Source organism: Stenella coeruleoalba, assembly GCF_951394435.1.
Source record: "Stenella coeruleoalba genome assembly, chromosome: 12".
Lineage (NCBI taxonomy): Eukaryota > Metazoa > Chordata > Mammalia > Artiodactyla > Delphinidae > Stenella > Stenella coeruleoalba.
The window spans coordinates 64,887,555-64,914,240 of NC_137158.1; positions in this window are offsets into that span (position 1 = coordinate 64,887,555).

Consider the following 26,686-nt stretch of genomic DNA (forward strand, 5'->3'; position numbering starts at 1 on the left):
TCCTCCATATCTTTTCATGGCTTGATAGCTCATTTCTTTTTAGCACTGAAGAATGGTCCATTGCTTGATATACCACAGTTTATTTATTCATTCACCAATTGCAGGACATCTTGGTTGCTTCCAAATTTTGGCAATCATGAACAAAGCGGCTATAGACACCAGGTGCAGGTTTTTTTGTGGACATGAACTTTCAAATCATTTGGGTAAATACTAAGATGTGCCATTGCTCAGTTGTACGGAATGTCCTTCTTTTTAAAGAAAAAAAAAATTGTTGCCCTCCACCTTCCCAGGGCTGGGCATTTATCATTGAATTTAGATACATCTTCAAACTAACATATACATAATTACATTAGGGAGGAGTGAGAAATATCTTTCTCATTTATCTTTCTCATTTTAAATATTTCTCCAGTTTAGACTTCTAGTAAAAATTATAGTTAATATAATAATAATTCTTATAAATATCCTGATTGACAGTCTTTTCTATAATAGCTCAATCACAAAATCTCAAATTACCACTACCAACTGAGCCTTCAGTACATCTTCTAGACTTGTATTTTAATGTTCACAGTGATTACCGAGGCAGTAACGATGCAAAGGTGACTTCTAGTCATCAAGAAAAGATTCCATTACACTTAATATACCATCAATTATATTTGATATGTCCTGATTCTTTGAAAATTGGTATACCATGCGTTTAACATGATAAATTTTTATTAATTGGTATATTTAGTAAACCAAAATACTGATTTTTCTATCATATTGGAAAATCATGTTTAATATCTCTAATGCATAATAAAGTAGAAGATGATGACATTGTTATGTCATAGATAGTGGTGAGTCCCACTTTCTGTCAAGAAAGGAGGGTCAAGAATTTCCAAGAGACTGTCCCTGAACCACAATGACAGAGTAGAAGGATGTGCTCTCACTCCTTCTTGTGAGAACACCAGAATCACAACTAGCTGCTGGACAATCATCAACAGGAAGACACTGGAACTCACCAGAAAAGATACCCCACATCCAAAGACAAAGAAGAACCACAATGAGATGGTAGGAGGGGCGCAATCACAGTAAAATCAAATCCCATAACTGCTTGGTGGGTGACTCACAAACTGGAGAACACTTATACCACAGAAGCCCACCCACTGGAGTGAAGGTTCTGAGCCCCATGTAAGGCTTCTGAACCTGGGGGTCCGGCAATGGGAGGAGGAATTCCTAGAGAATCAGACTTTGAAAGCTAGTGGGAATTGACTGCAGGACTTTGACAGGACTGGGGGAAACAGAGACTCCACTCTTGGAGGGCACACACAAAGTAGTGTGTGCATCAGGACCCAGGGGAAGGAGGAGTGACCCCATAGGAGACTGAACCAGACCTACCTGCTAGTGTTGGAGGGTCTCCTGCAGGGGTGGGGGGTGGCTCTGTCTCACTGTGAGGACAAGGACACTGGCAGCAGAAGTTCTGGGAAGTACTCCTTGGCGTGAGCCCTCCCAGAGTCCGCCATTAGCCCCACCAAAGAGCCTGGCCAAACAACCAACAGGGAGGGAACCCAGCCCCACCCATCAGCAGTCAATCGGATTAAAGTTTTACTGAGCTCTGCCTACCAGAGCAACAGTCAGCTCTACCCACCAGCAGTCCCTCCCATCAGGAAACTTGCACAAGCCTCGTAGATAGCCTCATCCACCAGAGGGCAGACAGCAGAAGCAAGAAGAACTACAGTCCTGCAGCCTGTGGAACAAAAACCACATTCACAGAAAGATAGACAAGATGAAAAGACAGAGGGCTATGTACCAGATGAAAGAACAAGATAAAACCCAAGAAAAACAATTAAATGAAGTGGAGATAGGCAACCTTCCAGAAAAAGAATTCAGAATAATGATAGTGAAGATGATCCAGGACCTCGGAAAAAGAATGGAGGCAAAGATCGAGAAGATGCAAGAAATGTTTAACAAACACCTAGAAGAATTAAAGAACAAACAAACAGAGATGAAAAGTACAATAACTGAAATGAAAAATACACTAGAAGGAATCAATAGCAGAATAACTGAGGCAGAAGAACAGATAAGTGACCTGGAAGACAGAATGGTGGAATTCACTGCTGCGGAACAGAATAAAGAAAAAAAAAATGAAAAGAAATGAAGAGAGCCTAAGAGACTTCTGGGACAACATTAAACGCAACAACATTTGCATTATAGGGGTCCCAGAAGGAGAAGAGAGAGAGAAAGGACCAGAGAAAATATTTGCAGAGATTATAGTCGAAAACTTCTCTAATATGGGAAAGGAAATAGCCACCCAAGTCCAGGAAGTGCAGTGAGTCCCATACATGATAAACCCAAGGAGAAGCATGCCAAGACACACAGTAATCAAATTGGCACTAATTAAAGACAAAGAAAAATTATTGAAAGCAGCAAGGGAAAAATGACAACATAGAAGGGAACTCCCATAATGTTAATAGCTGATTTCTCAGCAGAAACTCTGCAAGCCAGAAGGGAGTGGCATGATATACTTAAAGTGATGAACAGGAAGAACCTACAACCAAGATTACTCAACCCAGCAAGGATCTCATGCAGATTCAATGGAGAAATCCAAAGTTTTACAGACAAGCAAAAGCTAAGAGAATTCAGCACCACCAAACCAGCTCTACAACAAATGCTAAAGGAACTTCTCTAAGTGGGAAACACAAGAGAAGAAAAGGATCTACAAAAGCAAACCCAAAACAATTAAGAAAATGGTAATAGGAACACACATATGGATAATTACTGTAAACGAAAATGGATTAAATGCTCCAACCAAAAGACTCAGGCTTGCTGAATGGATACAAAAACAAGACTCAGGGCTTCGCTGGTGGTGCAGTGGTTGAGAGTCTGCCTGCCAATGCAGGGGACACGGGTTCATGCCCCAGTCCGGGAGGATCCCACATGCCACAGAGCGGCTGGGCCCGTGGGCCATGGCCACTGGGCCTCCGCGTCCGGGGCCTGTGCTCCACAACGGGAGAGGCCACAACAGTGAGAGGCCAGCATACCGCCAAAAAAAAAAAAAAAAAAAAAAACCATATATATGCTGTCTACAAGAGACCCACTTCAGACCTAGGGACACATACAGACTGAAAGTGAGAGGATGGAAAAGGATATTACATGCAAATGGAAATCAAAAGAAGGCTGGAATAACAATACTCATATCAGATAAAATAGACTTTAAAATAAAGAATGTTACAAGAGACAAGGAAGGAGACTACATAATGATCAAGGGATCAATCCAAGAAGAAGATATAACAATTATAAATATATATGCACCCACCATAGGAGTACCTCAATACATAAGGCAACTGCTAACAGCTATAAAAGAGGAAATCGACAGTAACACAACAGTAGTGGTGTAACACAACAGTAGTGGTGTAACACACCATTGGACAGATCATTCAAAATGAAAATAAATAAGGAAACAGAAGCTTTAAATGACACAATAGACCAGATAGATTCAATTGATATTTATAGGACATTCCATCCAAAAACAGCAGATTACACTTTCTTCTCAAGTGTGCATGGAACATTCTCCAGGATAGATCACATCTTGGGTCACAAATCAAACCTCAGTAAATTAAGAAAATTGAAATCATATCAAGCATCTTTTCTCGCCGCAGCGTTATGAGATTCGAAATGAATTACAGGGAAAAAAATGTAAAAAACAGAAACACATGGAGGCCAAACAATACATTACTAAATAACCAAGAGATCACTGAAGAAATCAAAGAAGAAATCAAAAAATACCTAGAGACAAATGGCAATGAAAACATGACGATCCAAAACCTATGGGATGCAGCAAAAGCAGTTCTAAGAGGGAAGTTTATAGCTATACAAGCCTACCTGAAGAAACAAGAACAATCTCAAATAAACAATCTAACACTACACCTAAAAGCACTAGAGAAAGAAAAACAAAACCCAATGTTAGCAGAAGGAAAGAAATTATAAAGATCAGAGCAGAAATAAATGAAATAGAAACAAAGAAAACAATAGCAAAGATCAGTAAAACTAAAAGCTGCTTCTTTGAGAAGATAAACAAAATTGATAAACCATTAGCCAGACTCATCAAGAAACAGGAGAGGACTCAAATCAATAAAATTAGAAATGAAAATGGAGAAGTTACAACAGACACCACAGAAATGCGAAGCATCCTAAGAGACTACTACAAGCAACTCTATGCCAATAAAATGGACAACCTGGAAGAAATGGACAAATTCTTAGAAAGGTATAACCTTCCAAGACTGAACCAGGAAGAAATAGAAAATATGACCAGAGCAATCACAAGTAGTGAAATTGAAACTGTGATTAAAAATCTTCCAACAAACAAAAGTCCAGGACGAGATGGCTTCACAGGTGAATTCTATCAAACATTTAGAGAAGAGCTAACACCCATCCTTCTCAAACTCTTCCAAAAAATTGCAGAGGGAGGAACACTCCCAAACTCATTCTATGAGGCCACCATCACCCTGATACCAAAACCAGACAAAGATACTACAAAAAAAAAAATTACAGACCAATATTACTCATGAATATAGGTGTAAAAATCCTCAACAAAATACTAGCAAAGAGAATCCAACAACACATTAAAAGGATCATACACCATGATCAAGTAGAATTTATCCCAGGAATGCAAGGATTCTTCAATATACGCAAATCAATCAATGTGATAAACCATATTAACATTGAAGAATAAAACCATATGATCATCTCAATAGATGCAGAAAAACCTTTTGACAAAATTCAACACCTATTTATGATAAAAACTCTCCAGAAAGTGGGCATAGAGGGAACCTACCTCAACAGAATAAAGGCCATATACGACAAACCCACAGCAAACATCATTCTCCATGGTGAAAAACTGAAAACATTTCCTCTAAGATCAGGACCAAGACAAGGATGTCCACTCTCACCACTACTATTCAACATAGTTTTGGAAGTCCTAGCCACAGCAATCAGAGAAGAAAAAGGAATAAAAGGAATACAAATTGGAAAAGAAGAAGTAAAACTGTCACTGTTTACAGATGACATGATACTATACATAGAGAATCCTAAAGATGCCACCAGAAAACTACTAGAGCTAATCAATGAATTTGGTAAATTTGCAGGATACAAAATTAATGCACAGAAATCTCTTGCATTCCTATACCCGAATGATGAAAAATCTGAAAGAGAAATTAAGGAAACACTTCCATTTACCATTGCAACAAAAACAATAAAATACCTAGGAATAAACCTACCTACAGAGACAAAAGACATGTATGCAGAAAACTATAAGACACTGATGAAAGAAACTAAAGATGATACCAACAGATGGAGAGATGTACCATGTTCTTGGATTGGAAGAATCAATATTGTGAAAATGACTATACTACCCAAAGCAATCTACAGAGTCAATGCAATCCCCATCAAATTACCAATGGCATTTTTTACGGAGCTAGATCAAAAAATCTTAAAATTTGTATGGAGACACAAAAGACCCCAAATATCCAAAGCTATCTTGAGGGGAAAAAAATGGAGCTGGAGGAATCAGACTGCCTGACTTCAGACTATACTACAAAGCTACAGTAATCAAGACAATACGGTACTGGCACAACAACAGAAACATAGATCAATGGAACAGGATAGAAAGCCCAGAGATAAACCCACGCACCTATGGTCAACTAATCTGTGACAAAGGAGGCAAGGATATACAATGGAGAAAAGACAGTCTCTTCAATAAGTGGTGCTGGGAAAACTGGACAGCTACATGTAAAAGAATGAAATATGAACACTCCCTAACACCATACACAAAAAATAAACTCAAAATGGATTAGAGACCTAAATGTAAGACCGGACACTGTAAAACTCTTAGAGGAAAACATAGGAAGAACACTCTTTGACATAAATCACAGCAAGATCTTTTTTGAGCCACCTCCTAGAGTAATGGAAATAAAAACAAAATTAAACAAATGGGACCTAATGAAACTTAAAAGCTTTTGCACAGCAAAGGAAACCATAAACAAGACAAAAAGACAGCCCTCAGAATGGGAGAAAATATTTGCAAACGAATCAACGGACAAAGGATTAATCTCCAAAATATATAAACAGCTCATGCAGCTCAATATTAAAAAAACATACAACCCAATCCAAAAATGGGCAGAAGACCTAAATAGACATTTCTCCAAAGAAGACATACAGATGGCCAAGAAGCACATGAAAAGCTGCTGAACACCACTAATTATTAGAGAAATGCAAATCAAAACTACAATGAGGTATCACCTCACACCTGTTAGAATGGGCATCATCAGAAAATCTACAAACAACAAATGCTGGAGAGGGTGTGGAGAAAAGAGAACCCTGTTGCACTGTTGGTGGGAATGTAAACTGATACAGCCACTATGGAGAACAGTATGGAGGTTCCTTAAAAAACTAAAAATAGAATTACCATATGATCCAGCAATCCCACTACTGGACATATACCCAGAGAAAACCATTATTCAAAAAGACACATGCACCCCAGTGTTCATTGCAGCACTATTTACAATAGCCAGGTAATGGAAGCAACCTAAATGCCCATCTACTGATGAATGGATAAAGAAGATGTGCTACATATATACAATGGAATATTACTAGCCATAAAAAGGAACGAAGTTGGGTCATTTGTTGAGACGTGGATGGATCTAGAGACTGTCATACAGAGTGAAGTAAGTCAGAAAGAGAAAAACAAATATCGTATATTAATGCATATATGTGGAACCTAGAAAAATGGTACAGATGAACCGGTTTGAAGGGCAGAAATTGAGGCACAAATGTAGAGAACAGACGTATGGACATCAAGAGAGGAAAGTGGAGGGGGGTGTGGGTGTGGGTGTGGGTCGATGAATTGGGCGATTGGGATTGACGTGTATACACTGATGTGTATAAAATTGATGACTAATAACAACCTGCTGTATAAATAAATTATAAAAATTTAAAAATTAAAAAAAAAAAAGAATTTCCTAGGTTTCAAACAGAGTGCATTTGGAGTTGTTGCTCCAGTTACAGACTCACCTGTAGTGGTTTCTCCAGTTATACTCTGGTTTTGTGTCCTCTGCGTGGCGCTAGCCTGTCTCCAGGTGGCGCCAGAGTACAGAAGATGTCTACCAACGTGGGCAGCAAGTTAAATCAAAATGGTACGTGATAACACATATATAGCAAAATACTAATTGTGGAATCTAGGTTATAGGTATATGGGTGTTCACTGTACAATTTTTAACTTTTCTATATGTTTGAAATTTTTTATAGTAAAACATTGGGGAGAAAAAAATTGGGTTTTCCTGACAAAAGGGCTGTGTGTAAAGTGCAGTTACCTACACAGAGATGTAAATTGTGGTTTATTCATCTCTGTGTTATTTTTATCATCTTTAAAATTTTCATTTTATATATTCAGTACTTTGCCTCTTTAATGAAATTTTAAGAGTAAGGAATTGTGAATTGTGATGTTTTCCTGACAATAACTTCTTTCAGTACTGGCTATTCACATATATATGTCTTACAGTCCAAGCTAAAATACAGACCCCTTGAGGGCAGGTTCCATTCCTCTTTGTATATTTCCCCAGCTCCTAGCTAAATATACTAAGTGCCCAGGAAACCCCTGATTCATTTTTTATTTGTTTATTTAATTTTATTTATTTATTTATTTGCTGCGTTGGGTCTTCGTTGCTGCGCATGGGCTTTCTCTAGTTGCGGTGAGTGGGGGCTACTCATCGTTGCAGTGCGCGGGTTTCTCATTGCGGTGGCTTCTCTTGTTGCGGAGCACGGGCTCTAGGCTTGTGGGCTTCAGTAGTTGCGGCTCGCAGGCACTAGAGCGCAGGCTCAGTAGTTGTGGCGCATGGGCTTAGCTGCTCCGCGTCATGTGGGATCTTCCTGGACTAGGGCTCGAACCCATGTCCCCTGCATTTGCAGGCGGATTCTCAACGACTGCGCCACCAGGGAAGCCCCCTGATTAACTTTAAATGATGCAGAGAAGTAGCACAGTTTAAAACTGAAAAGCCAGGGGCTTAGTGATTATTGAGACTTTAGCACAGTGAAATACAGAGGAGAGGTTCCTTAATGAATTTGAAATGTGTAGATGGAATTGTCTAATTAAAAATGCCCTTGACGTCTTGGTGGTCCTTGTATTTCATTTTAAAATGCCATTGTATAGCAATAATGTCTCTTCCGCACTTCTAGGAGCCCACTTTCTAATTGCTAGGAAAAATCCAGAAACGTGTAGATGTACATCGCACATGTTATACTTCGACAGTGCCTAGTGATGAGCAGATCCTCAGTATTTAGTATATGAATGAATGGAAGAATGAATGATGAACAGCTAGAGAAAGTCTTCAGTGGTAGTTTGAACTAGGGAGTTAAGTTCTTAAACAAGTTGCCAAGCATCTTCCCTTATGAATTGTTATATATATACTAATCTAATTTTTGTATTTCTGAATTCTTATGTTACCAAATGTGGCTCTTTCTGTTACATTACATTCTATTACATTTACCCCAAAGTTACACACTCTCTACTCTCATGTGGTTCATATTTTCTCAAAGGTCATACAATTAATGAGACTTTGGAAGAATTCAGGCCTACTACTTAAAGAATAATTTTTACTATATATTGGAGTGTATCATAAAATGTTCACAGTTTAACAAATTATGCAAACATATAAATTACACTGTATGTGGAACTGTATTTAAACATATTGTATCTGACCAAGTGCATTTAGAAAAATCTATGACATATTCCTTTATGTTGAGCATATTCTCTTAACTCATGAAATCCCTGAAGGATAATTGGCTACTGGCCAGCTAGGGCGTGAAGTTAATCAAATAAAAAACTATGAATCAGACCCACATTAGCTAAGTTTTTCTTTCTATAGCAACTTCAGGTTTACGCTGTGTTCAGCAAATATGGATCCAGTTGCCTTCAAATGCTAAATATCCTCTGGGATGGGACCCTAAGAAGCACTGGTGACCATGGTCACACAGGTTCAAAAATGAAAGAAAATTAGCCCTGAAATTTGGGGTGGGGTGGGAACAGTAATGGAATGCCTTATACGTGAAATTCCGTCGGGTGGGACCCTTGGGAAGGCATTGATTGCTCCTGGAGAGAAATGCATCGTAATGAGAGGAATGAAGAGGCTGTTCAGAGTCATTTTGTCTTCAAATATAACAACAGTACTCTTATTTGCACTAGTTTCAGCAAATGCCTGAATAATGGAGTCAAATTCAGGTAGAATCATATAAAAGGATCTAGAGAATATATTCTCTAATGAACCTTTGTATAATTTGATATTTTAATATTACAGTCTTTTATTACTGCTATATAAAAATATATACATATAAACATAGAGATCCATAGTCTTGCTTTAGAAAAAATATCCTGTTACTAAGTCCTGCTCAAAACGAAGACAGCCTCACAGGGTTTTTCCAAAGACATATCTCCCACAAATTGTCTTGCTCCTCCCCAAGCAAGGGTTACTACAAACCAAAAAAAAGAATAAACAGTCTTGAAAATGATGGGGAAAGACCGACACCCATTGGTGGAGGGGATTTCATTTCTTACTTTGTAGTGATGGGTGAGATCATTGTGTACATTGTGGGTATTTCCTCTAGAAGAGCCGTCCCCAACCTTTTTGGCACCAGGGACCGGTTTCATGGAGGACAGTTTTTCCACGGACCCAGGATGGGGTGGGGGTGGGGCGGGGGGATGGCTTCGGGATGATTCAAGTGCTTTACATTTATTGTAAATAAATAAATAAACTTTATTTCTATTATTACTACATCAGCCCCACCTCAGATCATCAGGCATTAGACCCCGGGGGTTGGGGACCCCTGCTCTAGAAAATATGGTTTTTATTTAAGGCTCAGGGCCACTGAAAGTCTGATTAGTCACAAAAAAAGTACATTCTTCACCTGAAAGATTTTTTTAATTGATCATTAGAATTCAAGTGTAAATACAGAAGTTCCCAGAGAACATGAGAAACTGCAGTTTTCTTCCTTCTCTAGACTCTTGTGCTGTTTTTTTGACACACACCCCAGCTCCCACTGCAGCCTTGTTCTCAACCTTGCCCTTTTCTCAGTAGGTACAGACAGTGGATCTCCAACTAGAAGGTGTCCAGCCATTTTCAGGGTACCTGTTATAGAGGTAGAAGACTGACCCTGCCCTAGACCTATAGAGAGGGAAGTTCTGGGAGTGGGGCTGGAATCTTCACTTTAAATAAGCCACAGGCTCACCTCTGACCTGTGAATATACTAGCTAGAGCCCCGTTTTTCCTTGTACTCTTCATTCCTCTGTCAACTCCCCTTGACACAGGAAGGAGTGATTTACAGGGGCACTGCTCAAATTTTATTGCAAATTGACTCACCTGGGAATCTTGTTCAAAATACAGATTTTGGTTCAGTTGGTCTACTTTGCATTTCAGATGAGTTCCCAGCTGATACTGATGCTGCTGGTCTAAGGACCACATTTTGAGTAGCAAGGATTTAACGCAGGAAATCTGTGACCTTTACAGAATGCTCCTCCCCTCCCCCCACTTCATTCCCACTGGGGAAAATGCCCCTCCTTGGGCCTCTTTAAATTGTGGGTTTGCTTCTTCAGCAATAAACCCTGAAGGCTGAACAGGCATTTACAGTCCACTACTCTAATCAAATAAAATCCACAGCGAAATTAGCAATCATTTCACAATGTACCGTCAGTAATGTCCTGCATGGTAACTGGGCATAACTTCCAGCAGGCCACGTAATTGCCATAATTAATATTGCCTCAACACAAATGTCATCTGTAGAATTTCTCTTCTCATTTGATCACGTTCCTCCCAATACATAATCATGTTCTCACTCACCCAGTGATGTGAATAAAGCTTAAGCTGTAGTATGGATGATTTTACGATGCCATTTTGTGTTGACGTGGAAAATAGTTTAGGAAAATAGGAAGGCTTTTGAAAGGTAAATCTTTAAAGAAAAGAAAGTAGAGTCAGAAAAAGTTTAAAATCAAGACTTCCCAGATTTATAATCTTTTTTTTTTTTTTTGGCTGCGTTGGGTCTTCATTGCTGCGTGCGGGTTTTCTCTAGCTGTGGCGAGTGGGGGCTACTCTTCATTGAGGTAGGCGGGTTCTAGGCGCACAGGCTTCAGTAGTTGTGGCACGCGAACTCAGTAGTTGTGGCTCGTGGGCTTTAGAGCACAGGCTCAGTAATTGTGGCACACGGGCTTAGTTGCTCCACAGCATGTGGAATCTTCCTGGACCAGGGATCAAACCCATGTGCCCTGCATTGACAGGTGGATTCTTAACCACTACTCCACGAGGAAAGTCCCAGATTTATAATCTTGTCTAGGCTGACTTTCTCTTCATGAGCCCATTGAACGACAAAGCTACATGCATGATAAATGGCTACTTGGAACATCTTCAGAAAGACGGGGAGTAAACAGATTTTGACACCTGCTGCTGACAGAGAGTAGGGAAGAGGACAAGGGTTGGTAAAAAAAAAAAAAAAAGTATTGATGGTGAAACACCTATATGAAAAGAAACTTTGTTCAAATATAATTTATGTTTTACATGGATGTTTAAGGTTGGGAGGTGAGAAGGGAGAAAAGTGGTCTCAGAAACAAAGCTTCTAGGTTCTGCCTAGACCTACAGTGGATCAAGGGATGAAAGGATTCAGACACATCACTGCTGGGGAAGGAGACGTTTAAGTAACCAAAAAAAGAAATAAAATAGTAATCTTCATTTGTACTATTTTCTTCTCACGATTCTATTTCAGCTACTCTAGCCAGCAGATGAGAGCAAGAAGAAATGAATGATTTATCCATTTAAGGGTAGGAGAATATGCCACTTGAGCATATTGATTAGTTTGAGCTAAAGGCAATTGAGAAGAAGTAGGTACAGGGAAGCTCTCTGCCCTCCCCGATTTGCCTAAAAGCAGGACATAAATCTGTGTCCCCGATTGCCCCCAGCCCCTCTTTACCAGGAAGGACAAGTTAATCACCAGAGACAACCCTAGACCCTTATCAGCTCAGACACAATACCTCAGGACCTGCGTAACAAACTTTAACAACACTTACCTTCCATTAGTTCCCCCATAGCTTACCTTCCCCAAATTTGCTGCTCCAGAAGCTCAAAGTCCTTTTCCTTTGTCTTGACCCTTCTCTACAAATTTATTTTTCTTTTGTTTAGATGCTACATAAGCCCCAAGTTCTAACCACCTCTTTGAATTACTCATCTCTGAGTGCCCCATGTGGCTGCACACTGCACAGGTTCATAAACTCGGCTTTGTGGATTTGTTTTTCCCTCGTTAATCTGTCTTTTGTTGTCTGATTTGCAAGGCCCCAACTGGAGAACCTAACATGGGTAGATTTTTTTTCTCCCCTATATAACTGACTATAGAGAAACTAGGCCCGTGATATTTAACCAATGTAAGATATACTCTTAGAGAGATTCAACGAAGACCATCACACTATAAAATGACGTGCTAAAATACACCAAGAGATAATAGCTCTAACGATGTTTACATTGTGTATGGAGAACAGAAAGGTTGGAGGAAAGAAAATAGGAACAAAAGCCCAGAAACAATAGAGAAATACAATCCTAAATTACTGGTCTTTTGATGGCAGGTGAACAGAATAGAAAGGCCATGTTTGCCCTTCTTGCAGCAGGCTGACTTATTCGGGTGGTTCTCGGACCTCTCTCTGGGTGCAGATGAGACGGATATGATGACATTTATAAGGCACTAGAAACCATTCATTAGAGTTAAGACCTCATATTAGAAATTTCCCTCACTTCTGTAATTTAGTCAGTGTCTAGATCTATTCCATTTATTGTCACGGAAACATTCCTTAGAAGTCTCTACTTAATTTTTTTTCCTGAACAGTACATTTTAATTCTTAAATTTATAGTTTTCCATTCTCCCTAATCACAAGAAAGTTTTCAGATAAGAAAAACATGTTAAGAGGAATTCTTGTTAAGTTATTCAGGGTGGCGTTTGAGCAACAACGTTTTGAGAGAAATCAAGTTAGAGCATTTGAAAGTCTTCCTCGCAGCCCATCTCCCCAGAGAGCCCCAAGGTGTGTACGCTTAGCAGGACTGTTCAGCTGCCCCGGTCCCAGGAAGAAATCCTGATAGGACTCCCACCTCGGTCGCGGTTGAGAGCAGCCCTCAGCATCTTTATGCTTCCTTGGGCCGAGACCAATGATGCCTACTAGCTCTGAGTTTCTCTACAGCCCCTGCACCACTTTTTGAAGCAAGTGGCTCCCAGCTCTGCAAGGGTCCTCTCTGTCACTGGGATCTCCAGGTACCCATGACACCTTGCAAGTTTGCTGAATCAATGTCTTTCCAGCCAGACATGTACATCACAGAGTGGTGGTAGTTTCATTCGAGTTAACGCTGCAAAAGATGACTAAGGGGTCCTATGGGAGAGGAATGGATTGGGTATTTTGTGGTGTGTCTTTATGGTGCAGGAAAGTCAGTCTGTGTTGCGTTAATACTTCTACTGGGATAGGATGGTAGTGTGCTTAGAAGCACAGATCCTGGAGATGGACCACTGGGGTTTCAATCCAGTTCAGCCATTTACTTACTGTATAATATTAGGAAAGCTACAAACCTCTCCCTATGGCTAGTGTCCTATCTATATCTGAGGTATGTACATACCATACATACTATATATATATATATACATATATAAAATTTTAAAAGTCAGTGTGTGGGATAGGGAGGGTGGTAGGGAGATGCAAGAGGGAGGAGATAAGGGGATATATGTATCCTGATGTATGGCTGATTCACTTTGTTATAAAGCAGAAACTCACACCATTGTAAAGCAATTAAAGTCCAATAAAGATGTTAAAAAATAAAAAAATTAAAATTAAAAAAAAGTCCTTGTGATGTGTGGCAGCTATAGTGAGGCTACCCTAGGATTGGGTGGGACTCGCTTTACTCAAATCAGATTCAGCCTGGGTAGTCAGATCTAGCAAATCACACAGCAATTATGCCTCCAAAAGAGGGCTTAACAACCTCAGGAGGCGGTAATTAAAGTCCCTGATTGCACAACGTTATTCAGAGGTTCCCCACCTCCTTTAAGGAATCAGCATGCCTCTGTTGACCCAGCCCTCGAGATTTGGCTAGATTTAAAAGAAATCAAGCAGTATGCAAAGAAACTCAGTAACAACTAAAACCGAAACCACGATTCTCCTCTCTCTTCTGTACTTCACTCGCGTCCCCCCGGAGGCAAGCCAAGCTGCACCACGTAAGGAGTCTAACCAAAGGCAGGACTAGAGCCAAAGGAGGGCCCCCAGATACCATTTGGTAGGAAGCTACAGGCCACGGGAAGAGCTTGCTTTTGACCGGCCGGTCTTAAGCGTGGCTGCACATTGGAAACACCTGGGAAGTTTTTTAAAAATACCAACGTGGTGCTGGTGAACCAGCTCTTAAGGGGAGGACGAGGAGGGCAGATCTGTGATTTGTAGTATTTGCCAATTGCTATGGTAGAAATACCACATGGTGGCCGATTTTAAGCCACCAAGCTGATGTCCCTGAACAGAGCTGGGGAGAGAGAAGCACAGGCAGGATGAGCCAGCCCCAGCACCCCAGTGAGGTGACAGGGCCTCACTGGAGATTCTGTTTTTCAGTGGTCAGGGGTGAAGCCTGGGTGGGAGGGACGTTGCAAATCAACCCCAGGTGATTGTGATGTGCGGCCATGTTTGAGCGCCAGCGATCCCCATCCAGGTAGCTATCTCTCAGGCACTCCTGCCCTCGCAGTTCCATCATCTGCTCTACGACTGTCAGGTCAGTACATTCCTTTTAGAATGATGTTGTCATTTTCGGATAGTGTGTTTTGGGGAAGCTTTTCCTTATGCTCTCCCGTTCCAAGTTCCTCCCTGGCGGGTGTCGGGGGTGGGCATTGTCTCTAAAAGTAGTTCATTTATTCAAAAACATGTACTAAGTAATGTGTTCAAGGCACATGCTTGGCCCTCAAGAAACAAGGTTGAAAAACACGCTTAACTTCAAGAGGCTTAGAGTCTGGAGGGGGAGGGAAAGGAGTCAGACAGCGGCATCAGGAAGGCGCGCAGAGAAGGGGGATGGGTGCAGACACTGATTATGGGCGAATCCAGCAAGCTTTCCCAAACCCCTTGCCGCACCAGTATAGTGACCAGAAAACTAGACACTCTTTTCCCCGGCCTCCCTGAAGCTATGAGTGGTAATGAGACAGTTCTACCCGTGAGAGATATAAGCCAAAATCAACTGGGAGCTTCCAAAAAGGCTTTTGCTTTTTCTGTTAAAAAAAAAAAAAAATATATATATATATATATATATGTATATGACTGGTACAGCCTGTCTTATTTCTATCTGGAGCCCAAGGCAGCTGCCAGAAGCTGCTACAATCATTTTGTAACCATGAAGTAAAAGCCAAGAGAATCATAGATAGACTAGCTCTAACCTCTACTGTTAAACAAATAAGAGAAGCTTCCTTTATCTGTATGTATGCTCGTAAGTCAGGTTTTCTCTGACTAGCAGCTGACTGCAGTCTGGACTGCAAATGCGTACAGGTTCACACCCGCTCTGGAAGATGGGGATGCTTCCTAGAATCCGTAACAATGGAGCTCAGTCTTAGAGGATGGGACCGCTTATTAACGCAGGAAGAATGAGGAGAAAGGGGTCCTAAGCAGAGCCGTGTGAGCTGATACCTCCAGGCACACAAGAGCCTATGGCACATTTCGGCAAACCACAAGTAGCAGAGGATGACAGGACGGCAAGGGCACATCTGAGGACTTGGAGGAGGTGAAGCTGGAGAGGCAAGAAAACGCCAGACCATGCGGCATCTCTCGTGGTAACTGCTGGAATGAAAAACTTATCCTAAAGACAAAGGTTGACTTTTGAAGAATGTTAGGCTGAGAAGGTACATGATCAAATTTGTGTTTTTATAAGATAATACTGCCCTTCAATGCAGGATATTACTTATAGGAATTTTTTATTCAACTCCTTAATTTATAACAGGGAAAAATCAGAAAAAAATCTAAACGTCACCAATAGGACATGGTAGAATAAATTATACCACCCTATGACAGTATCTTTGCAACCATATTTTTAGGGAATGTATTATTTACTAGTGACATTATAACTAAAGGAAAATGCACAATATATAACTATGTACCGTGAAAATCTCAATTTTTCGGGAAAAAACATGGAGAAAAAGACTAGAAAAAGAAATAAAATAGTAATTACAGTTCTTGCCAGGTAGTAAAAATATCACAGACTTTTATTTTCTTCTTTTATAATTTTTCCAAATTTTCTAAATAAACATTTTTATAATCGGGGGGAAATACATTACCTAGAACATAAAAATGTCAGCTGGAGGAACCAGACTAGAAGCAGAAAAATCAGTTTGTTGGTATTTACAGTTCATTCAGTTTCTGAGTCTTTGTACATAGCAAGCCAGAGGTGGAAAACAGTATCCTTAGAAATTCTCTGGACCTTGATTCCCTCCCAATCGCCTCCTATGGTCCCCTTCAAGATTTCTTGAATCTCCAGAACCTCTTCCTGTCATCTGCACTCTCAATACTCCTCAGTGATTTTGGACTTTGCTATCTTCTGGAGTTCCAGTTTTTCCACAATACTGGGTGAGCCTCCATTCTCTTTGGGGATAAGAATTCTTATAGTTTTTTAATATCCCCAGGAAGAACAATGTGATCACACGTCTGTGTGGTTGCCTTAGAGTTTTTGCTCTGACCACGGCTTTTGCCAAATGCAACCCAGGACAGCCACGGTTCATACCATGAGACTCTTAACTTACCAATGGATGGTAGTAATTGGACTATGGTGGACTAGCTTGGGCACCTACTCAAGGGCAGTTCATCAGTGGGCTGGCATTTTGAAACTAAGCCAATCAGGCTCCTCCCTTGGGGACTTGAATTGGGAAGGACAGAGAGTAGCAGGCAGTTGGCAGCAGGAGCTAAAGTTGATGGGACACATAGAGGAAGCCAGGAGGGAAGGCTGCAGTCATGTTAAATCATGGCCAACCAGTCATGAGATAGCAGAAACTATGAGCTGGCAGAGTCAATGATGTAGGGAAAAGGTATGCAGAGTAGAGGGGAAAAGTGAGTTGCAGTGAGAGGTGAACAGAGCTAAACCCTCAGAAAATAGCGTGGAAGAGAGTCAGAGCGAAGGTTCAGTCACTCCAGCTGTTGAGGCTCTTAAACGTTGCTGCCTTACCAGATGCTGGCTGATCTGGTGTTTCTTATTTTTTTACTTTGGTTCATCTCCCTAGGTTCCATGTGTTCCCTTACAATAATAAACCCACCCTACTGCCCCATCTTCCTTTATACTTAGACTTATGTTATGGAAGTCTCCATTTCTTAAAATCAGAAGGGCTAAATTTGAATTGTGATTGATCCATTTACTTATTTATTGAATTGTGTATCCACTTGTTAAATCTTTCATATATTCTACACAATATTTTAAATTGTGCCAGTATTCTATGCGCTAGGGACAAGAAGATATATGATTCGATACTTGTCCTTAATGCTTATTCTGTATATGGCCCTCATGGTGGTGATAGATCATAAATTTGAGAGATATGGAGGATAGAAGGATATGATTGAATACAGGGTATGGATGAAGGAAAGTATAAGGGAAAGGCAGAAGAGATATTTTAAATTATGTTTCAGGTCTCTGCCTCGGTCATTGAGAGAATGACAGTGCTGTTCTCCAAAATAAGGAATTCTAGAATAATGAACATTGAGTTTAAGGACATCCAGGTCTGGTTATCTAATATGCAGCAGTGGAAAGAGATCACAACTTAAGCATAGAGTTGGATCTATGGCTTTTACAATGAAGAGAAGGCTGAGAACAGAACTCTGGGCAATACTTAAGGGGAGGCAGAGAATGAGGTTTCCAGGAAGGGGGCCACATATGAGTGATCCATTAGTAGGAGAACCAGGAGATGAATATGTCATGGATGCTAAAGAGTGGTAGATCATTTCAAGCAGGAGGACATAATCAACAGTGCAAATGCCACAGACACGTTGAGAAAGATACGGACTGAAAGATGCCCATTATGTTCGTAATATAGAAGTTCCTGGTGACCTAGATGAGAGGGCTTAGTGAGAAAACCGCTAAGAAACTAATGAGCTGAGGGTCAAACAGTAAGCATAAATTATGCATTCGGTTAGCTAGACTCTAACAGGCCCATTATGGAGTCCACCCATTGGTCTTTACCCTTTTTAACGTAAGGTGGGAAAGTTTAACTCTCTTGGGTTCCAGCTGAGTATCCACACAGATCTGCTCCTCTGTGTTCTGGGCGCCTCCCAATTCTTCCAAGTCCATTGAGAACGACCGCATGAGGCTGGATGCAGCCTCTTCTGCCCAGGCTCCTCTTCCTTCAAGACTAGAAGAGAACCACCCCCTCTTTCAACTTATACCCTACCTCTTAGGTCTTCCCAGCTGTTCCACATCTGACTATAGGGGTGTATATGCCATTCTCTTCTAAAGGACTGGAGAAATGAAGTGGGGATTATATAGCGTAGGAGGAAACTGAAAGCTGTGCTCAAAAATGTGGTTTAGGAAGAAGGAAAGCAGGTGTGGCCAGGATTGGGTGTGGGCCTTTCAAGTCAGATCCCCTCTGGGGTTCCCCACGCCTGTTGGCATCTATTCACACGTCTCCCAAAACAAACATTAACTCTCAAAGGATAGACTTACAAAGGGGAATAAAATACATTGTTAACGCTTTCATAAGTTTCCAGAATCCTCTCTGCTTGGATTCAATAAGACACAATGTTATAATCCCTTAGTTACACTAGAGAAATTTTGAGATGAGATACTTAAAAAGAACTCAGACTTGGGTGGGATTCTCCTTAGCTTCTATATGGGGGAAGGGAAGGGAATTCTTAATGCCAAGCTTGGCTCCCCTGCTAGGAGGGACAGGAATGGATGATAAATGGAGTCTAGTTCCTGAGTAAGGAGAAGGGGTGGGACTCTGGGGGCATAGGAGAGCATAGTTCACCTTCTGGAAGAGAAAGTTGAAAGGATTGGGGGCAGGTGCAGATACATTTGTAGATGTGGAACAGGACAAAACAGAGTTCTCATTCATGGTTCTGTTTTCATAGTAAATTATAAGCAAAATCTGCTGGCACTAAGAGTTGAGGAGATAGGAACTACTGCTACTACTAATAGCAAATCCGTATATTGGGAACTGAAGCGGGGCCAGCTCCTTTATATTCACTTCCTTATTGAGCCCCCATCACAGCCTTCTGAAGTATGATTAACCCTTAAATATAAGTTTGCTAATAGAGGGCTTGTTTTGTGTCTTAGCTATTTCCCAGCATTGCTGAAAACTTGGGAAATGCAATATTCCACTGAATACCAATGAAAGTTACATGAAAAGGTGTACAAATAGACGTGCTATTCTACATCTGAAGTAATCTATCGATAGGCAAATTTTACTTCCCTGGTCATTTCCTAGCATTCCATAGAGACCCTGGCTTCTAGGATTACAATTATATTAATGTCCAAGAAGCCTTCATAAAAATGAATTTTAAGTGTAAGGATCTTTATAATTTAATCTTCTGGTTCCCGATCATGAGACCAGCTGGGGAGGAACTTGTCAGAGGCCTTCAGGAGTACTAAATTATTGAAATTTATCAGATATCAGGTGTTAGAGAAAGGGAAAAATGTAAAGTCACACCTTTTAGTGTCCTGTCTTTAGACTACCACATCAAAAGACTTGGAATTCTGTTCAACTGAACAGCAACGTATGAGCATTAGGCTTATCTTCAGGGCTTTCATATCAAGATGACTCAAATGAACTCAATGGCCATAAGGAGTTTACAATCAGGCAGAGGAAGAAAAACATCACACAGATAATGGTTTCATAGACTTTATGACGGATGCAGCCTCGGGATAGGCCTAAAAGAATGAGTAGGATTTCACAAGGTAAAGATAAGAAGGAAAGAACATCAGACCAAGATACAGATGTCAAAGATTCAGGGTATCTGAGGAAAGACTTAGTAATCCAGTTTGTATAGAGCAGTGGTTTTTGGAATGTGGTTCCTGGACCACCAACTTCAGCATCACTTGGGAACTTGTTAGAAAGACAGATTCTCAGGTCTCAATATAGAGTCACCATATGACCCGGCAATTCCTCACCTAGATCTATATTCCAAGATCAACACAAAATGTATACAGGAATGTTTATAGCAGCATTATTCATAATAGGCAAAAAGTGGAAACAACCTAACTTCCTATCAGTTGACTAATGGATAAATAAAATGTGCTATATCCATACAGTGAAATGTTATTCAGCCATAAAAAGAACTGAAATACTGGTCCATGTTACAACATGCATGAACCTTGAAAACATTGTGTTAAGTGAAAGAAGCCAGTCACAAAGGAGCACATATTATATGATTCCATTTATATGAAATGTCCAGAATAGGCAAATTTACAGAGACAGAAGGTAGGTTGGTGGTTTCCAGAGACTGGGGGAAAGGGGGGAATAATGAGTGGCTGCTAATGGGTTTCTTTTAGGGTAATGAAAATTTTCTAGAATTAGATAGTGTTAAAGGTTGCACAACCTTGTGAATATACTAAAAACCACTGAATTGTGTACTTTTAAAGGGTGACTATTATAATATGTGCATTATATCTCAAAGAAAAAAAGAAAAAACATGATCAGGTCTCACTCCAGTCCTATTGAATCATAAACCCTGGGATGGGACTCAGCACCCTGTGTTCTATCCGATGCACATGAGTGTGATTCTGATGCACACTCATGTTTGAGAACCACCTAGCTAGACCAGGGCAGCTCAGTCTGAGCTGGATATTATTCTCACCTGTGGAAATTAAAAAGGTATCCATTTCCTACACCCCAGGCTTAGAGATTCTGATTAACTGGCCAGGGAATCAGTGTTTTTTGAAAGCTACTCATGTGACTCTCCTGTGCATCATGGTTGAGAACCCCTGACCTGGGACCTAACTACTGCTAGGCTTAGGTGGATTAATGAGTGGTGATGTAGATGATACTAGAGAGAGGGGCTGGGGCCTCCCTGTAGATGGCCTTGAAAAACAACCTTGAGGGAAGCCGATTTTTAGATCTTCATGGGAAGGTTATCCTGGCAAAAGTGGGGGAGGAAGATTGGTATGTGTAGGCACTGAGGGTCATGAAGTCAGTTAGAAAACTTGGAAAGGCAAGAGGGATCAAGGGTCGAGTGCAGAACTGGGCTAGTAGAATTAAAGGAAGGAGTAAGTGAGAAAAACAAGACGACAGATAGACAGGATGTGAAATCTAATGAGATAGAGGGTGGGGAAGGAGGGGCAGGAGGTGAAGTCGTCCTCAGAGCTTTAAGTGTGGGTGACTGGATAAAGGTAATGTGTTAAAATACGTAAGGAAATCAGATGCTTCTGCTGCTGATCTTGATGTGGAGGAATGAAAAGTAGAGGACTGGGGGAAAGGTCAGAGAGCAAAGTTGTAGATAAAGATAAGGAGCAGATAGTCCATGATGCTCCTACTTCAAAAATAAAACAAGAGGGCTTCCCTGGTGGCGCAGTGGTTGAGAGTCCGCCTGCCGATGCAGGGTACATGGGTTCGTGCCCCGGTCCGGGAAGATCCCACATGCCGTGGAGCAGCTGGGCCTGTGAGCCATGGCCGCTGAGCCTGCGCATCCGGAGCCTGTGCTCCGCAGCGGGAGAGGCCACAACAGTGAGAGGCCCGCATACCGCAAAAAAAAAAACAAGAGCTGCCACTATTCTAGGAGCAAATCGTTTTCAGTAACATCTTTCTAAAATTAGCATTGCAAGTATATTTAGTCAGTTATTGGACCTTTTATTCGTCTCCCATTGCTGCCATAACAAATTACCTCCAACTTAGTAGCTTAAAAGCAATGCAACTGTATTATCCTGCAGTTTTGTAGGTTAGATGTCTGACATGGGTCTCACTGGGCTAAAATTAAGGTGCTGGCAGGGCTACACTCCTACCTGTAAGGTCTGAGAGATAATCCATTTCCTTGTCTTTTCTAGCTTCTAGAGGCCGCCTGTATACCTGGGCTCGTGGGCCCCCTCCCTCCATTTTCAAGGCCAGCAATGGTGAGTCCAGTTTTTTCATATTGTGTCACTCTGACTTCCTCTTCTGCCTCCCTTTTCCACTTTTAAGGACCTTTGTGATTACGTTGGACCCACCCAGATAATCCACAATAATCTCCCCCATTATAAGGTCACTCAATTAGCAGCCAAAATTCCAACTAAAACCTTCATTCTCATTTGCCATGTAATATAATATATCATCACAGGTTCTGGCAAGTAGGACATGGTCATCTTTGGGAACCATTATTCCATTTACCACAGAGCCATTTCATATTTTTAGACTCATCATGTTACAAATTCAACTTCTGACTTCAGAGTCTGTTCTAGAATTTTATAATGTACATAAAACCTTGTTCCTTTTTGCAGAGACTTTACTCTATGGTATTGGGACTAACTACCACAAGCCAGATAACAGTGGGGTATCCATATCTTATAGTTCAACCTAGACAGATAATGTTACCTTGAGTGTGAATATTTAAAAAAAATCGCAAAGGATTCCTTTCTATTATTATAGAAGTCAAGAAGTTTCTTAATCACTTCCACCATTTTACTTCTATTTTGTCCTTTTTTATGAGACGTGTATTCATTTGCTAGGGCTTCAGTAACAAAGTACCACAGACTAGGTGGCTTAAACAACAGAAATTTATTTTCTCACAGCTCTGGAGGCCAGATGTCTAAGATCAAGGTGTGGACAATAGTTGGTCTCTTCTGAGGCCATAGGGAAAGCTGTGTCCAAGTCTCTCTCCTTGGCTGGTAGATGTCTGTCTTATCTCTGTGGCTTCCCGTCATCTTCCCTCTGTACATGTCTGTGTCTAAATTCCCTCTTATAAGGACACCAATCATTGGATTAGGGCCTCCCCAATGAACTCATTTTAGCTTAATTGCCTCATTAAAGACCCCCTTTTCAAATACAGTTACATTCTGAGGGACTGGGGGTTAGGACTTCAACATATGAATTTTTCAGGGAGACAATTCAGCCCATAACGTAATAGGATAAACCTATTACAAAGTGAATCTCGTGAGCCAGCTCTGCTGGTTGGTGGCTGTGTCAGAGCATCTTTTGGGAAGGATTCTGAAGACATATCTGGGCTCAGTTGCAAAGACCACTAGGATCAACTAGCAATGACTGTGGGGGACACCAGCTGGTGGAGTGGCAAGTAGCATGCCGTGGATTTGCAAACCCTCTCATTGGCTCAGTTACCACACAAGGGATGAGAGATTCTTTTGCTAAGTACAGAGTAGACTATGATCCAGGAAGAATAATGTTGCATGCTGATGTACTGAGCCGTTGGTTACGTTATAAGCAAGAATTCATTGCCCCGCCTCCGCTAGAAGTTTTAAATATTATTATTTGTATACGGTCCCAGACTGACCAGTACCTAAGTGCTTAAATAATAATTAGAGAAACTGCCTGAGGAATCCAAATCATTAACCAGCCATTAAATATGTATAATAACTGAGTTACTTTGCTGCACACCTGAAAGTAACTATAAATCAACTCTACTCCAATAAAATTTTTTAAGAAACAAGCCATTAATATGAATTACCCATTTGTAAAGGATACCTTTTATTAAAAAACAGAATCATTAGAGAAGGTAGCCATTATATTATTTTGACAACTACATACAGATGAGTTCATTTAACAATAATACACTTGGACATCATCCACAAAAAGGATTGTTTAGAAAACTTTTGGGACCTGATATTGTTTTCCTTGAAAGAGACAAAACATCATCATTCAAGGATTAATATGGTTTTTATAAGATTAACTCTGTGAAAAAAATTGATGGGGCTATAGTCCCTAGAATGGTTCGGCATGTTTCTGTATTATCAAAACTCTGCCATTAAAAACCACAGCTTTGGGCTTCCCTGGTGGCACAGTGGTTGAGAGTCCGCCTGCCGATACAGGGGACGCGGGTTTGTGCCCCAGTCCGGGAGGATCCCACATGCTGCGGAGCGGCTGGGCCCGTGAGCCATGGCCGCTGAGCCTGCGCATCCAGAGCCTGTGCTCCGCAACGGAAGAGGCCACAACAGTGAGAGGCCCGCGTACCGGAAAAAAAAAAAACAGCTTTGAACTGGCCATTTACAAGGCAGCCCTGTTTCTATCATTTCTGAGGGTGAGTCTGTAGTTGAATTTAAGAAAATTTGGATTAGAGCCTTGCCCCAGTTATCCCAGTCACGCATCTCTATTCTCATGCAGCCAGTGGGGCTGAAGATGTGGTGGACAAACAGGTAACGCTGATCCAAATGAGAGTGCTGAGGGAGAGTGGCTGAGACCCGGCGTTATTCAGTAACAGGAGTCAATTCTGTTGGGAGGACTGACGTTTCCAGACTTGCATGAACGGATGCCCAGAGATTTTACAGGATAAACCAGAATGTGTGCTGGATGTACTCTGCACCTTGTTTATTTTTACCACAAAAGTTAGTCTTTCCTGAGAAGTATGGAGTGGGGCCAAGCTGGCTTCCTGCCACTCAGCTTAAGCTTGTGGGGACAGTGTCACGTGAGGCTGGCGCTCAAGAAAACCAGTGTGACGTGCCCAGGTCAACCAAGGTGACCTGACAACAGTAGAACCAGGACATACTAGGGTTAGCAAGGGACAGACAGCACGAGTAGTCACTCCTCTCCGTTCTCAAATGAGGAGAAACCACCTGGTGGTTCTCATTATAATTTTAAGCTCACAAGTATTATATGAGTGTGAATCATTATAAAGAGAATATATCAATCATTTTTAAAATAGCAATACAAAATTATAAAAAATATTTAAGCTCACAAGTGTTATATAAGTATGACTCCTTATAAAAGGTGTGACTGTATCAATCATTTTAAAAATATCAATGCAAAATTATAAAAAATATATAAATATGAAAAATATTCTCTTAATGGGAACCCTCCTACACTGTTTGTGGGAATGTAAATTGGTGCAGCCACTATGGAAAACAGTATGGAAAAACTTAAAACTTAAAAAACTAAAGCTAGAGCTGCCATATGATCCAGCAATCCCACTCCTAGGCATATATCAGGAGAAAACTATAATTTGAAGAGATACCTGCACCCAGTGTTCATAGCAGCTCTATTTACAATAGCCAAGACATGGAAGCAACCTAAATGTCCATCAGTAGATGAATGGATAAAAAAGATGTGGTATATATACACAATGGAATATGACTCAGCCATAAAAAAAGAATGAAATAATACCATTTGCAACAACATGGATGGACCTAGAGATTATCATACTGAGTGAATTAAGTCAGAAAGAGAAAGATAAATACCGTCTGATATCACTTATATGTGGAATCTAAAATATGACACAAATGAACTTATTTATGAGACTCACAGACATAGAAAACAAACTTATGGTTACCAAAGGGGGAAGGGGGGAGGGGTAAACTAGGAGTTTGGGATTAGCAGATACTAACTACTATACATAAAACAGATACTAACAAGGTCCTACTGTATAGCACAGGAAAACTAAATTCAATATCCTGTAATAAACCATAATGGAAAAGGATATGAAAAAGAAAAAAAAATATTCTCTTAATGAACTTTCCTAATTCCGTTCTCCTTTATAGATTTAACCATTGTTTTCAGTAGTGTGAATATTCTTCCAAATCTATATTTCTGTACAATTACAGCCAATCTATGTACATAGATACATATGGACAGGAAGATGTAGATATATCTGTATTTATATCTATATCTATCTATGTAACATTTTATCTATTATTCAGCAACTTACCTATTTTTCACTTAGCATTTTGACTTGGGGATTTGCCATAGATGTACCTCTTCTTTTAAACTGCTACGTAGTATACTAATATAAGATTTTACTTAATCATTTTGCCATTGCCTGCCATATAGACAGTTCCCAATTCTCTGAAACAGAAAGTACTGCTGTGAGTAAACTTGCCTTCCTATGTCTTATTATGGCAAGCGAGAGCTTTCTCTGTGGTAGAATCAAGAAAGAGCAAATGTTGGGAAAAGTATATTCGCTTTTGATTTTAATGAATACTGACAAACTGGCCCCTAAAATACCTTTTCTGTTACATTCCCACTAGCAGTATATGAGAGAGCCTCTTGCCCACACACTTGCCCAAAATTTCGTATTTCCAGTCTGTTTAATATTTTTTATTTATGGCCCAAAATGTTATATCACTGTTGTTTCATTTGTATTTCTCTCCCCTAGTGTTTATATACATGCTAATATAAAACAGAAACATACCGTGTGTGTGTGTGTGTGTGTGTGTGTGTGTGTGTGTGTGTGTGTGTGTGAGAGAGAGAGAGAGAGAGAGAGAGAGAGAGAGAGAGAGAGAGAGAGAGAGAGAGAGAAATACAGAGAGAGAGCACAGAACACCTGAGGTTTGGAGGCCAGGTCTGGAAGTGGTACCTCACCTTTTTCATCTACATCTCCTTGGCCAGAATTCTGTTGCAAAGCCCCATTAACGATAAGGGGCTGGGAAAGATAGGCTTTCAGTGTGTTTAGAAACATGAATATTGGTGAGCAACAACTTTCTATGCCACAAGGTCACAGTCAAGACACATAAAAAACTCCTCAACCTTTCCCAGACTGCTGCGCAGAACTAAAAGCACAGAAAAAAAGAGATGCATAGAG